Below are 16,629 nucleotides of genomic sequence, written 5' to 3' on the forward strand. Positions count from 1 at the left end.
TTATATATAAATCTTGGAAGACCAAAATGTATCTGATTCAGTTGAAATTTGCTACGTGGTGTTAATAAATGGTCTCAAACACGCATGCAAAAAATGGTCGAAATCGGTCCATAGTTATATATAGCCCCCATATAAACCGATCCCCAGATTTGGCCTCCACAGCCCCTTGGAAGAGCAAAATTCAACCGATTCGGTTGAAATTTGGTACGTGATGTTAGTATATGGTATTCAACAACCATGCAGGAATTGGTTCATATCAATCCATAATTATATTTAGCCTCCATATAAACCGATGCCCAGATTTGACCTCCGGTGCCTTTTGGAGAAGCAAAATTCATCCGATTCGGTTGAAATTTGGTACGTGATGTTAGTATATGGTATCCAACAACCATGCAGGAATTGGTTCGTATCAGTCCATCTATATATATAAAATTCAATCTATGTTTGTTTATTTGTTTGTTTGTTTGTTTGATTGTTTGTTTGTATGTACCGAGTTGGCTCCGAAACGGCTGATCCGATTTACTTGAAACTTTCAGAGATCGTAGGGGGCGTTCATGTGGTGAAAATAGGGTACCTCATTTTTTGACACCTGGTCATGGAATTAATATGGGGTACCTGATGATTTCATATGTGGACGGGGGAAGTTGATACCTGATTTTGTGATATTTGAATGGAAGAGAGGTCGCCCCTTTAGGCTTATAATTTGCTTTACATTTTCTGGGACGTTTACAAAAGATACGCTACATCACTTTTCGATATTTGGTCGGGGAGTAGGTCCTCCTCTAAAACTTCAAAAAAAAAAGTTTTCTTGAAATTTACAAAGGCAGTGGAGGAAGGTTATGAACGAAGACACAACCTTCCTTGAAAGTTTAAAGAATTTTCGGGGAAGGTTAGGGGTGCTACTCACTACGGTGTTTGTCGATATTGTATCGGGGAAAATGACGTCTCTTTAAAACAATAGAGCAAAATTTAAACATCGCCGATCTACTTGAAATTTACAGGGAACGTGGGAGGAGGTGATTAAATTTATACATGATTTTTAAATTGGTATATGATTTTCCGATATCTGGTTGGGGAAGGGGAAAATTGAAATAAACATTGTCGATTTACTTCGACAGAATTTATAGGGAGCATTGAGTAGTTGTGATAGTCCGATATCAGGTCGGAGTGGTGCGAAGGTGGGGAGAGGGTTCCCTTTTGTCCGTTTTTTTTTTTCTTAAATTGAAAGTTTGGGGAAAGGGTACACCCTCTCCCCGACATTTTTTAAGACGAATCGTTTTACATATGCATATCCGTCGTATTTGTATCTATAAACGAAAAAGCACGTAGTCGGATTTGTTTGAAAGAATTCAAATCTTTTCGAATTTGTTTTCAGCACGAAGGATATGGTTGACTAACTTAATGCAAAATATTCCTACAAATACGCTTTGGAAGGCGCAGCGAAGCGGGCCGGGTTACGCTAGTAATTATATATAACCCCCATATAAACCGATCCCGAGATTTGGTTTTGGAGCCTCTTGGAGAAGCAAAATTCATCCGATCTGCTTGAAATTTGGTACGTGTTGGTAGTATATGATATTTAGCAACCACGCCAAAGGGGGTCCATATCAGTCCATAATCATATATAGCCCCCATATAAACTGATCCCGAGATTTGGTTTTGGAGCCACTTGGAGGAGCAAAATTGATCCGAGTCAGTTGAAATTTGGTACATTGTGCTAGTATATGGGCGTTAACAACCATGCCTAACTAGGTCCATATCGGTCTATAGTTATATATAGCCCTCAAATAAATCGATCCGCAATCACACAAAAAATGGTCCATATCAAGTTCATAATTTTATATAGCCCCCATATAAGCGACCCCCATATTTCAATTCTGGCTCTCTACGTACCGTGCAAAAGTACATATCGTTACGAATCGATTTGTAGACTTACCTATACATACCTTTTTTGTCTAGTATATACCACGTATGAACTAACTCACAATTTAGAAAACTATGTTAAGAAGTTTTAAGATAACACAACCCAAGTAATTCCATTGTGGATGACAGTCTTTCATAGAAGTTTCTACGCAATACATGGTGGAGGTTATATAAGATTCGGCCTGGCCGAACTTACGGCCGTATATACTTGTTTTTTTTTGTGTTTTTTTTGACCAATCAAATAAAACGCTTCATCTCAAAGAGAACACAGGAAACAAAAATAATGACATTTTTGCGTTTTTTTTCTTATTGAATCGGTGCTGCCAATATTGAACTTTAGTTACATGACGTAGTTACACCAAATTAAAAAATATGTTTAAGTTAGGACAAAGAAAAAAAAAATGACAACGTGTACTTATTATTTTGACCATATGTGTGTATGGGAGGTATATCTAAATCTGAACCGATTTCAACCAAATACGGCACACTTTACGACACTATCACTTGCACTCCTTGTGCAAACTTTAAAGCAAATCAGGCTGAAATTCTGGCCTCTGGGGCCATATTAGTAGGTATCGGGCGAAAGACATATATGGGAGTTATATCTAAAACTAAACCGATTTCTTCAAATTCAATAGGCTTCTATTCTGACCCAAAACACATACTTGTGCCAAACTTGAAGTCGATTGGGCTTAAAATGCGACCTAAACTTTAATTATAAAAATGTGTTTACAGACAGACGGACGGACGGACATGGCTAGATCGACTCAGTGGTCGCCCTGAACAATATTGCCAAAGACACCATATGTTTATCTCGTCTCCTTCTGGGTGTTGCAAACATACACAGAAAAAAATTTCACGAAAATTTTTCCAATTAAAATCTTAATTGAGTTTTAAAAAATATTCAATTAAAAATTTAATTGATTCAAAAAATTTTTTAATTGAAATAAAAATCAATCACACAAATTAATAGTATCAATTACATATTTAATTGAATCAATTAATTTTTTAATTGACTGTTAATTAATTTTTTAATTGATACTATCATTTCTGTGATTGAAGACATTTCAATTAAAGAATTAATTGGATCAATTAATTTCGTGATTGAATCAGAAAAAAACTTTTTTGTGTGTATGCACTAAGTTATAATACCCTGTTCCACAGTGTGGCGCAGGGTATAGAAATTGCTAATTTTTGAAAATATTTCAGGTCACGTTTCAGACAAGCATTAGAATGCATTAAAAATATCTCAAAATGTATAAATTCACATCCAAAACTTTGAACTCGGATCACACCTTAAGAAGTGATGCAAATTCAGTACAACGGCTGTAGATACGGTGAACAACCGACCTATGACCAGCCCATGTTAAATTCATCGCGTCTACGCCAATTTCTGCAGCACTACTGGCTCCAAAACCAAAATTTTCATTACTTTTTTCGCGACACTTGTTTGCTGTGGAGCAGAAGAAAATTTTCGTAAATTTTTACAATTTTCAAAAATAGTATGAATGACTTACAGCGTGGTTACTGTGCTAACGATTTGGGACTCATCAGTTTTCTTTCTTAATTAATTTTTTTCCAGTTTACTTTTTCTACGTAAATGTTCTTCAAAGCAAAATAAATAAACAAAAATATAATTCCTATGTTATACACAGAGTATGGTCCAATTAGTCATTCTCTTGTTTGCACTATAAATTTCGTATATATCGAAATAACCTTTTGTAAAAGTATAACGTATTGATCCATTTTTTTTTTAAATCTATAGACAATAGAACACATTGTTCGCATAACACACTATTAATTGACTTGACAATAGTTTAAATTTTATCCAATTACAGTTACCAACAAAACGTTTTCAATTATCTAACCTTTTAGGAGAACAATGTAAATTTGTCAGACATAGATCATAAGCTCACACATCATTCATAATGAGATTGTGTCTTAAGTCTTTTGTTTTCTCAAAGAGGTGGTGGTAAAACAAAGAGATCAACAAAATCGTAAAACCATTTTTCGATATTCAGCCAATAATAAATAATGGTTAATGTATAAATGTTTACCATTAATAACATTTATGGCATGCGATCAATGTAAATCATCAAAAAATGGAATAACTAAAAAACAAAAATTGACAGAATTCTGTAGAGAAACGTGATTATGCCTCCCGTTTGTATGATACATTTATGGGTGAAAAATGTCTTTCTTATCGACAATAAAGTCACGAAAAATGTAGCACTTTTTAGAGAGGTTTTTTTAATGAAAATTCCGTTGCTTTTTTGACATACTGTGGTGAATTATGATATAACGTAAATATTGAAATAAAATTGAAAAAAAATCTTTTTGGTTTTAATGGTTGACACAAACAAACGGTAACTCCTTCCTCATAAATAAAAAAAACCCAATGATAAACAATTTTAATGATTGTTACCCAATGCAAATTTGTATTGAATGCTTAAAGGTTAATATTTCATATTTTGCATTGAATTGTGGGTTTGAAAAAATTATGTTCTGCCTCAATGAATAGTGATGACATTTTATGGTAAAAGAGAAAAAAAAACGTAAAAATGTATACAGAAAAAAAATCAATACAGATTGTCAAGGTCTTTATAACCAAATTTAATGCAAAGACAAACAATTCTTTTGAAGAGCGGGATTCTGCTCTTTGAAAAAAAAAAGAAAACCCAATCGCTCGAGTGACACAATGCGGTAGGTAGATAATTTATTTGTATGCCATGCATATATTTATAATGTCATATATCATTCCAACCACATTTTGACCATAAACTACATTTGTTGTAAGAAAATTCTGAGGAGATTTGTAAGTACTAGCATTTTTTTCTCCAAGTCTTATGAGAGTCTATCAAAGGTGTGCCTAATATTAAGACACAATAAACAATGCCTTAGTCCGTCCATCCATGGCATATACTCACATAGCATACCACCCACCCACTTTGATTCATGTTCATCTATCTACACATACATGCAGACAAATTTGAGGGTGTATAGGTAATTAAATTTTATTTTATTGAAATGCTATATTTGAATTATGATTCGATTTATATCGATTGCCCCCCAAAAACAGAACGAGGTGGTTCAAAGGTTTTTCTTTTGAAGTTAGAACGAAAGTCATAAAACTGACTCATAATTGGATGAAAAAATATCTAACTCGTTAGCAACTATCGATGTGTAATTGTGTCAGTTGGATTAAAGGTCAGTTTGTAGTTAAGCGCAATCAATTCAGTAAATTTATGACAAAGTAATAGCAAAAATATTGAACCTACACTGAAAAAAAATGAATCCTATATGACACTACAGCTAATTAAATTCTATTTTAGTTCGTGGAGAAGGTTTTCTTGACTTTAATAATTGTTTGTATACGTTAATTAAATAAACTAAAAAGGACAAATTATACACAAATGAAGCATACATTTTAACAAATAATGCACCCACTTTGAACTCCGTATGGCAGTAATGACATTTTTGCTATTGTTTAAAACCTATCTTTTTTTTCAAACTACGAAAATTTCTTTAACAAGTGAAAAAAAAATAATAATTAAGTCCAAAAAAATTGTCTAAAATTTTGTGAAATTCGCATGACATACATATATTCTAGTGAAAAATTTCTAGCATTAAGTTTGATTTTTATAAGACAAAGTAAACTTGTTTTCATTCGATAAAGAAAAATTCCTAGCTTTTATTGAACAAAAATTGAATTCCAAATTTCCTAGTTTTTAAGACAAAAATCGAATTCCAAATTGCAAAACTGTACCACTAAAGGGCTTACGAAGTTCAATATGAATGCATTTCTGGCAACATTAAAAAAAAAATTAAAATTTCTGTCCGTCCATTCATCTTGGGCTTTGCCCAAATAAATTTGACAGATATACTTTTCCTCTGTTGGTTAAGCTACTCTTGCAGTTTAATCAACGCATGGTTTTAAGCAGAAAACAAAACAATATGAGTGAAGAACAAACCACCAATAAAAAACAAAAGAAATAGAATTTTGACAAAATTTTTATAGAAATAAAATTTACAAAAAAAAAAAAATCTATAGAAATAAAATTTTGACAAAATATTCTATAGAAAAATAATTGACATAATTTTCTATAGAAATAAAATTTTGACAAAATTTGCTATAGAAATAAAATTTTGCTAAAATCTTCTATAGATATAACATTTAGAGAACATTCTCTATAGAAATAAATTTTTGAGAAAATCTTCTATAGAAATAAAATTTTTTTATAAAGTAAAATTTTGACAAAATTTTCTATAAAGATAAAATTTTGACAAAATTTTCTATAAAGATAAAATTTTGACAAAATTTTCTATAGAAATAACATTTTGATAAAATCTTCTATAGATATAAAATTTTGAGAAAATTTTCTATAGAAATAAAATGTTGACAAGATTTTCTATAGAAATAAAATTTTGAGAAAATATTTTATAGAAATAAAATTGTGAGAAAATTTTCTATAGAGATAAAATATTGACAAAATCCCTATTGAAATTTTGAGTTTCGGTTTCAGAATATCAATAAGTCTTTATTGAACGACTATGTGCTTTCTACAGAAATAAAATTAAAACAAAATTTTCTATACAAATAAAATTTTGACAACATTTTCCATAGAAATAAAATTTTGAAAAAGTTTTCTATAGAAATAAAATTTTGATATTTTCTACGACCCAACACGAAAAATAAGATTTCTAAAGATATTGAATATATAAAAAATTCTGTAGAAATAAAATTTTGACAAAATATTCTATAAAAAATAATTGACATAATTTTCTATAGAAATACAATTTTGACAAAATTTTTATAGAAATAAAATTTAGACAAAATTTTTATAGAAATAAAATTTTGCTATAATCTTCTATAGACATAAAATTTTGAGAACATTTCTATAGAAATAAAATTTTGACAAAATTTGCTATAGAAAAAAAAATTTGCTAACATCTTCTATAGATATAAAATTTTGAGAACATTTTCTATAGAAATAAAATTTTGAAACATTTTCTATAGAAATAAAATTTTGAAAAATTTTCTATAGAAATAAAATTTTGAGAAAATTTTTTATAAAAATAAAATTTTGACAAAATTTTCTATAAAGATTAAATCTATAGAAATACAATTTTGACAAAATTTTTATAGAAATAAAATTTAGACAAAATTTTTATAGAAATAAAATTTTGCTATAATCTTCTATAGACATAAAATTTTGAGAACATTTCTATAGAAATAAAATTTTGACAAAATTTGCTATAGAAAAAAAAATTTGCTAACATCTTCTATAGATATAAAATTTTGAGAACATTTTCTATAGAAATAAAATTTTGAAACATTTTCTATAGAAATAAAATTTTGAAAAATTTTCTATAGAAATAAAATTTTGACAAAATTTTCTATAGAAATAAAATTTGGACAAAATTTTCTACAGAAATAAAATTAAGACACAATTTTCTATAGAAATAAACTTTTCACAAAATTTTCTATAGAAATAAACTTTTGAAAAAATGTTGTATAGAAATAAAATATTGGCCAAATTTTCTTAACAAAATTACATTTTCTACAGAAAATAAATTTTGACAAATTTTTCTATAGAAAATAAATTATGACTAATTTTTCTATAGAAATAAAATTGTGACAAAATGTTTTTTTACCCAATACGAAAAATAAGATTTTTAAAGATTTCTAATAGATATTAAAATTTTGTCAAAATTTTATTTTAGTTTGTCAGATTTTTCTATAGAAATACAATTTGGACAAAAGTTGCTATAGAAATAAAATTTTGATAAAATTTTCTAAAGACATAAAACTGTGATAAAATTCTCTATAGAAGTAAAATTTGGGAAAAATTTCTAGAGAAGTAAAATTTTAACAACATTTTCTATAGGAATAAAATTTTGACAAAGATTTCTAAAAATGTCTAATATATAGAAAATTTTGTCAAAATTTTATTTAAGTTTGTTAGAGTTTTCTATAGAAATAACATTTTGACAAAAGTTGCTATAGAAATAAAATTTTGACAAAATTTTCTAAGGACATAAAATTGTGATAAAATTCTCTATAGAAGTAAAATTTTGAGAAAATTTTCTATGGAAGTAAAATTTTAACAACATTTTCTATAGAAATAAAATTTTGACAAAATTTTCTATAGAAATAAAATTTTGACAAAATTTTCTATAGAAATAAAATATGGACAAAATTTTCTATAGAAATAAAATTTTGACAAAATTTTCAATAGAAATAAAATTTTGACAAATTTTTCTATAGAAATAAAATTTTGACAAAATTTTCTAAAGAAATAAAATTTTGACAAAATTTGCAATAGAAATAAAATTGTTACAAAATTTTCTATAGAAATAAAATTTTTGCAAAATTAGCTATAGAAATTAAATTTTGACAAATTTTCTATACAAATAAAATTTTGACAAAATTTTCTATAGAAATAAAATTTTGATAAAATTCTCTATAGAAATAAAATTTTGATAAAATTTTCTATAGCAATAAAATTTTGAAAAAGTTTTTATAGAAATAAAATGTTGTTGTATAGAAATAAAATATTGGCCAAATTTTTTTAACACAATTTTCTATACAAATAAAATTTTGACAACATTTTCTACAGAAAATAAATTTTCACAAATTTTTCTATAGAAAATAAATTGTGACAAATTTGTCTATAGAAATAAAATTTTGACATAATGTTCTATTACCCAACACGAAAAATAAGATTTTTAAAAATTACTAATAGATATTACAATTTTGTCAAAATGTGTTTGTCAGATTTTTCTATAGAAATACAATTTGGACAAAAGTTGCTATAGAAATAAAATATTGATAAAATTTTCTATTACCCTGCACGAAAAACAAGATTTCTAAAAATTTCTAATATATAGAAAATTTTGTCAAAATTTTATATTGGTTTGTTAGAGTTTTCTATAGAAATAAAATTTTGACAAAAGTTGCTATAGAAATAAAATTTTGACAAAATTTTCTAAGGACATAAAATTGTGATAAAATTCTCTATAGAAGTAAAATTTTGAGAAAATTTTCTATGGAAGTAAAATTTTAACAACATATTCTATAGAAATAAAATTTTGACAAAATTTTCTATAGAAATAAAATATGGACAAAATTTTCTATAGAAATAAAATTTTGACAAAATTTTCAATAGAAATAAAATTTTGACAAATTTTTTTTGTTGGAAACAAAATTTTGACAAAATTTTCTAAAGAAACAAAATTTAGACAAAATTTTCAATAGAAATAAAATTTTTACAAAATTTGCTATAGAAATAAAATTTTTGCAAAATTTGCTATAGAAATTAAATTTTGACAAATTTTCTATACAAATAAAATTTTGACAAAATTTTCTATTGAAATAAAATTTTCTATTAAATTAAAATTCTCTATAGAAATAAAATTTTGACAAAATTTTCTATAGAAATAAAATTTTGAAAAAATTTTTATAGAAATAAAATGTTGACAAAATTTTCTGTAGAAATAAAATTTTGAAAAAAATCCTATAAAAGTAAAACTTTGAAAAAAATAATCCTATAGAAACAAAATATTTACAAAATCGTGCTGTTATTTTTTACAAATTCCGACGTGGATTAACTCAACAACAAAATATGGATGAACTTAACCCGTTTTTATCAGCTATATACTCTTATAGCAGAACTTATAATTTAGAAAACAATGTTGAGATGTTCTAAGATACATTGTCATCGAGAACTTTTGTCACAACAGAAGTAGTTCGATTGTGAATGGCATTGTTTGGAAGTTGTAGCGGCCGAACATTCGGCCGTAGACACTTATTCTGTATTTAATTACTGAACCAACACGTAGATGTATATGGGAACTATATGTAATTTTGAATCCATTGTTTTGTGGTTACTAAAAAGCGAATACTTTAGTGAACTAAATTTCAAGCTATCTAATTTCGTGCAAGTAGTTCTCTTTTGCTGTAAGTTATCACATTTATTTCAGTATAAGTTTTTTTTATAAAATGTTTATACTATTTTAAACCAAACTTCCTAATCCTCTATTTACCTTTAATCAGCAACTTTTTTTCTAGCGGAGGAATATATAAAAAAAGCATAAACAGAAAAGTTACACGGGTATAGGTTTCAACTTTTTCTTTGCCAGACGACACCTATTAGGATTTTTATTTGTTTGTGAACAATTATCAAATTACATAAAATATTGGTTAGCCAAATATGTGACAAGAATAAATAAAAATAAAACCGCAAGAAATTCAAAAATAAATGAAATTATGCCGCGATCATCTTTCACTGACTGAGGCAACAGAGTTTGTTGTCTAAGTCTTTTGTTTTATGTGTAACATATATCGAAGGTTTTGACGACCACAGTCGGTCTAGCTATACACTTTGCTTTACTCACATATTATCGTAGTTTATTATGCAATAACTATTAGTGAAGAAGAAATTTGTACTCGATACTTGTAAATATTTCAGCTTGAGTTCACATATATCAGTATTCCGTTCCATTAAGTGGAACTTTAACACATAAAAATGAGAAAGTGAAAAGAGAGCCGAACGCTGTCTAGCAACTCAAATGCACGCTGTATTTCAATTTTATCCATATCTTTCATTTAATAAATGTCTGACAGAAATTATGCCAAACACGATGTCAAACTTGAGACGAATTCAAATGACATTGATATGCATGTGCATGCAAATGCAAACGCAAATGAAACGCGTAGACGGAAGCCTGAAACTGGGAGAGAAAAATGTGTCATAAATGTGTTACCAAGACAGGCATATGACTTTTTCAAGTCATTTCTTGGTTTTCATTTTCTTGATGTCATATTATATTGGTGAATTACCCTTATGTTGCTGGTTTACTTTCTATTCACAGTTTAATGATATTTTTCTGTTTTGTATTTCTTTCTTCAGTTCAATTGTTTGTCCAAACATTGGTGATGTTGGTTTGTGGGTTTGCTTCGTTTTAAATATGTGATGACTTCCTAATGAATTAGATAAATGAACGATTTAAATTTGAGCATAATTTGTTTGTGGAAAGCTTTTTGGTGAAAGGAAAATGTATTGTTAAGACACTTAAAGCCAAGTCGTATTCATAAGAGTTTATGTGGCAAATTTTGGTTTCGTTATTATGACCCTCTATTAAAAAAATGTATTTGTGTTAAATTCAAACTACTTTTAATAAGAGATTCACGACTTGTATTATTTTAGGATTACAATCAAATTTATTTAAATACTTTGTTGTACTGTTACCACATATATTTTATCAAAGTACTATTGTAGGAAACATTGCGCTGTCTTCTCCACGTTCATTTTGGCAAAAACAATTTATTGTAATATTTTAATTACCCTGATATGGAGTTCCAGCTCGTACTTAATTTATGATAGGAAGGTAAATGAGATTATTAACTTACGTTGATTACTAATCCATTCATATGACAGCTATCTGAAACAAATAAAAAAACGTTATTGAATTATTAACATAAACACATTAATATATGAGTATGTTAATGTATAGAATCAGCAAATAATCAACCTATCCATATAAATTGTGCAGGAATTATCGATGTCCTGCAAATTATTTTGGCCGTTTTAAATTTTTATACCCTCCACCATAGGATGGGAGGTATATTAACTTTGTCATTCCGTTTGGAACACATCGAAATATTGCTCTAAGACCCCATAAAGTATATATAATCAGGGTCGGGGTGAAATTCTGAGTCGATCTGAGCATGTCCGTCCGTCCGTCCGTTTTTTGAAATCACGCTAACTTCCCAACGAAACAAGCTATCGACTTCAAACTTGGCACAAGTAGTTGTTATTTATGTAGGTCGGACGGTATTGCATATGGGCCATATCGGTCCACTTTTACGTATAGTCCTCATATAAACGGATCCCCAGATTAGGCTTGCGGAGCCTATAAGAACAGCATATTTCATTCGATCTGGCTGAAATTTGGTACATGGTGTAAGTATATGGTCTTTAACAACCATGCAAAAATTGTTCAATATCGGTCCATAATTATATATAGCCCACATATAAACCGATCCACAGATTTGAACTCCGGAGCCTATAAGAATAGCATATTTCATTCGATCTGGCTGAAATTTGGTACATGGTGTGAGTATATGGTCTCTAACAACCATGCAAAAATTGATCTATATCGGTCCATAAATATATATAGCCATCATATAGACCGATCCCCAGATTTGACCTCCGGAGCCTCTTATAGGAACAAAATTCATCCGATCCGATTGAAATTTGGTACGTGGAGTTAGTATATGGTCTCTAACAACCATGCAAAAATTGGTCCATATCGGTCCATAATTATATATATAAACATATAACATATAAACCGATCCCCAGATTTGGTTTGCGGATCCTCTTAGAGGAACAAAATTCTTCCGATCCGATTGAAATTTGGTACGTGGTGTTGGTATATGGGCTCTCAGAACCATACAAAAATTGGTCCATATCAGTCCATAATTATATATAGCCCCCATATAAACCGATCCACAGATTTGATCTCCGGAGCCTCTAAGAGAAGCAAATTTCATCCGATCTGGCTCAAATTTGGTACATGATATTAGTATATGCTCTCTAACAACCATGCAAAAATTGGTCCATATCGGTCCATAATTATATATAGCTCCCATATAAACCGATCCCCAGATTTGGTTTGCGGATCCTCTTAGAGGAACAAATTTCTTCCGATCCGATTGAAATTTGGTACATGGTGTTGGAATACGGTTTCTAACAACCATGCAAAAATTGGTCCACATCGGTCCGTAATTATATATAGCCCCCATATAAACCGATTTGGCATGCGGAGCCACAAGAGAAGCAAATTTCATCCGATCCGGTTCAAATTTGGAACGTGGTGTTGGTATATGGTCTCTAACAACCATGCAAAAATTGGTCCACATCGGTCTATAATTATGTCTATAGAAAATTTTGTTAAAATTTACTTTCTATAGAAAATTTTGTTAAAATTTCATTTCTATAGAAAATTTTATTTTTATAGAAAATTTTGTCAAAATTTTATTTCTACAGTAAATTTTGTCAAAATTTTATTTCTATAGAAAATTTTGTCAAAATTTTATTTCTATAGAAAATTTTGTTAAAATTTCATTTCTATAGCAAATTTCGCCAAAATTTTATTTCTATAGAAAATTTTGTCAAAATTTTATTTCTATAGAAAATTTTGTCAAAATTTTATCTCTATAGAAAATTTTGTCAAAATTTTATTTCTATAGAAAATTTTGTCAAAATTTTATTTCTATAGAAAATTTTGTCAAACTGAATTATATACGTATTTATTCGGTCTTTTTTAATTTAATATATAACACGTATGGACTTACTTACAATTTAGAAGGCGGTGTTAGAAGGTTTTAAGATACCTTGCCATCGACAAGCGTTACCGCAACCGAAGTGATTCGATTGTGCATGGCAGTGTTTAGAGAAGTTTCTACGCAATCTATGGTGGTGGGTACATAAGCTTTTACCTAGCCGAACTTACGGCCGTATATACTTGTTTTTATTTTCAAAGTCAAGATACAAACAGTCATAGAATTTAAAGACGATTTCTTTAATAAAATGTTCCTGTAAAAACATAATCCCACATTTAGTATTTGTATTTTAAGTACCTAAACTAACCAACAAAAAAAAATACAAATTGTTTTAAATTACTGCTAAGTGTTTGTTGCACTCCTACATCGATTTTACTTTGCCATCGTCAAAAGAAAAGACCTGAATAGGGAAAACATTCAACCTCAAATTTTGGGCACGAGCTGTGGTAGTAAAATGAAACGATAAAACAAGAAAAAGAAACTTTAAATAATCATTGCGGACTTTTCAATAGATTTTTCTTTATATATATTTTTTGTACCATGTATTTTCTCGTGATCTAGTGGGCGTTGAACTTTCAAGTGTGTGATGAAAATTAATGGAGGCAATACGATTATTAACCACATGATTAAGGTTTCATGTGGATAGGGTGAACTAAGAAAAACAAATGCTAATGACTGCTTAATAGTTAGTGTGCTGTTGCACGCTTTGGGTAAATGGTGAAATTTTACTATGTGATGACGTCCCTAATGGATGTTATCAATGAAACGAAAGACTTAAGGCACAAACTTGATAATTGTATATTTCAAATACAATTTTCAATTTATATATTGAAAAAAAAAATGTACCACGAAACAAGCGGAATTATAGTGAAAACATTTTAACGAAATTGTAATAATTAGTTAATAATGCTGATAATCTTTTGAAATTTTTATATAACCTTATTATCTAACGACAAGAAGGAAAAAATGGGAAAATATTCAATTATTCTAGCCTATAGCAAAGCATTTTCCAATAGGAAATGTTATTGCGCTATTGAAGTAAAAATTTAATTATGGCTATAAATGATATGATGTTAATTTTATAGTAAATGAGAAAGAATACCGTAATAACGAAAAGCAATGATAGCTAAATGGCTTCCACGACCACGCTTACATGATCACGTCTTTACTGACAAAAAAAATATTTACGTGACATTGAAGATTGATTACACAACCTAAATTTTAATATGAGCGATTTACAAAATACTAAGAACAAATTTCTTTAATTGTTAATGAAATTTTGATTAAAAGAACGTTTATAATCTTTGATTAAAATTGTTATACCCTGCGCCACACTGTGGAACAGGGTATTATAATTTAGTGCATATGTTTGTAACACCCAGAAGGAGACGAGATAGACACATGGTGTCTTTGGCAATAATGCTCAGGGTGGGTCCCTGAGTCGATATAACCATGTCCGTCTGTCCGTCCGTCCGTCCGTCTGTCTGTGAATACATTTTTGTGATCGAAGTCTATGTCACAATTTAAGTCCAATCGCCTTCAAATTTGGCACATGTTCCTAATTTGGGTCAGAATAGAACCCTATTGATTTTGGAAGAAATCGGTTCAGATTTAGATATAGCTCCCATATATATCTTTCGCCCGATATGGACTAATATGGTCCTAAAAGCCAGAGTTGTGGCCCACTTTGGTTGAGATTTTGCACTAGGAGTACAATTAGTAGTATAGTCAAGTGTGCCAAATTTGATTGCAATCGGTTCAGATTTAGATATAGCTCCCATATATATATTTCGCCCGATATGGACTTATATAGCCCCAGAAGCCAGATTTTTGGCCGAATTTGGTTGAAATTTTGCACTAGGAATACAATAGTAGTATAGTCAAGTGTGCCAAAGTTGATTGAAATCGGTTCAGATTTAGATATAGCTCCCATATATATCTTTCGCCCGATATGGACTAATATGGTCCTAAAAGCCAGAGTTGTGGCCCACTTTGGTTGAAATTTTGCACTAGGAGTACAATTAGTAGTATAGTCAAGTGTGCCAAATTTGATTGCAATCGGTTCAGATTTAGATATAGCTCCCATATATATATTTCGCCCGATATGGACTAATATGGTCCTAAAAGCCAGAGTTGTTACCCAATTTGGTTGAAATTTTGCACACGGAGTAGATTTAGCATTGTAGCTATGCGTGCCAAATTTGGTTGAAATCGATTCTGATTTAGATATAGCTCCCATATATATCTTTCGCCCGATATGCACTTATATGGACCCAGAAGCCAGAGTTTTATCCCGATTAGCTTGACATTTTGCACAAGGAGTACAATTGGTAGCATAGTCATTTGTGCCAAATTTGATTAAGATCGGTTCAGATTTAGATATAGCTTCCATATATATTTTTCGCCCGATATGAACTTATATGGCCCCAGAAGCCAGAGTTTTGGCCCAATTTGGTTGAATTAGTAATATAGTCATGTGTGCCAAATTTGATTGAAATCGGTTCAGATTTATATATAGCTCCCATATATATGTTTTTCTGATTTCGACAAAAATGGTCAAAATATCAACATTTTCCTTATTAAATCGCCACTGCTTAGTCGAAAAGTTGTAAAAATGACTCCAATTTTCTTAAACTTCTAATACATATATATCGAGCGATAAATCATAAATAAACTTTTGTGAAGTTTCCTTAAAATTGCTTCAGATTTAAATGTTTCCCATATTTTTTACTAAAATTGTGTTCCACCCTAGTGCATTAACCAACTTAAATTTTGAGTCTACAGATTTTGTAAAAGTCTATCAAATTCTGTCCAAATCGAGTGATATTTAAATGTATGTATTTGGGACAAACCTTTATATATAGCACCCAACACATTTGACGGATGTGATATGGTATCGAAAATTTAGATCTAAAAAGTGGTGCAGGTGCAGTCGGCCCCGGCCGACTTTAGACTTTCCTTACTTGTTTTTATTAAGTTTCGCAAGTCTTTGAACTAAGACACATTTTCATTTAAGTAAAGAAACAAATTTTTAATTTAAAGAAATCGTCCTTAACCCTTATCCTGTACTAGCGGGTCAGTGTTGTCCAAGCCAATTTTTATGAGCAATGTATGACCAATTTTTCGACTTCTTAAGTGTTATTTTTTTATACCCTCCACGATCGAAATATTGCTCTAAGACCCCATAAAGTATATACATATATATATATATATATATATATTATATATATAATATATATATATATATATATATATATATATATATATGTATATATATCTATATATATATATATATATATATATATATATATATATATATATATATATATATATATATAGATATATATATATATATATAT

At 29.2% G+C, this 16,629-nt stretch overlaps 1 protein-coding gene across 4 annotated transcripts in view; it reads right to left on the reverse strand.

The window, feature by feature from the left end:
• LOC142228862 (uncharacterized) overlaps positions 1–16,629 on the reverse strand; it is a 409,539-nt gene that overhangs the window by 242,983 nt on the left and 149,927 nt on the right. For 2 of the 4 annotated variants that reach the window (XM_075299394.1, XM_075299396.1), the window contains exon 2: positions 11,336–11,363. The gene's annotated coding sequence lies outside the window, so the exon portion shown is untranslated. Of the gene's footprint in view, positions 1–11,335; positions 11,368–16,629 lie in introns of all 4 variants that reach the window. The other 2 variants (XM_075299392.1, XM_075299393.1) reach the window with 1 other exon arrangement.

The sequence above is a fragment of the Haematobia irritans genome, chromosome 3 (assembly GCF_050003625.1).
Source record: "Haematobia irritans isolate KBUSLIRL chromosome 3, ASM5000362v1, whole genome shotgun sequence".
In the NCBI taxonomy this organism is placed as follows: Eukaryota; Metazoa; Arthropoda; class Insecta; order Diptera; family Muscidae; genus Haematobia; species Haematobia irritans.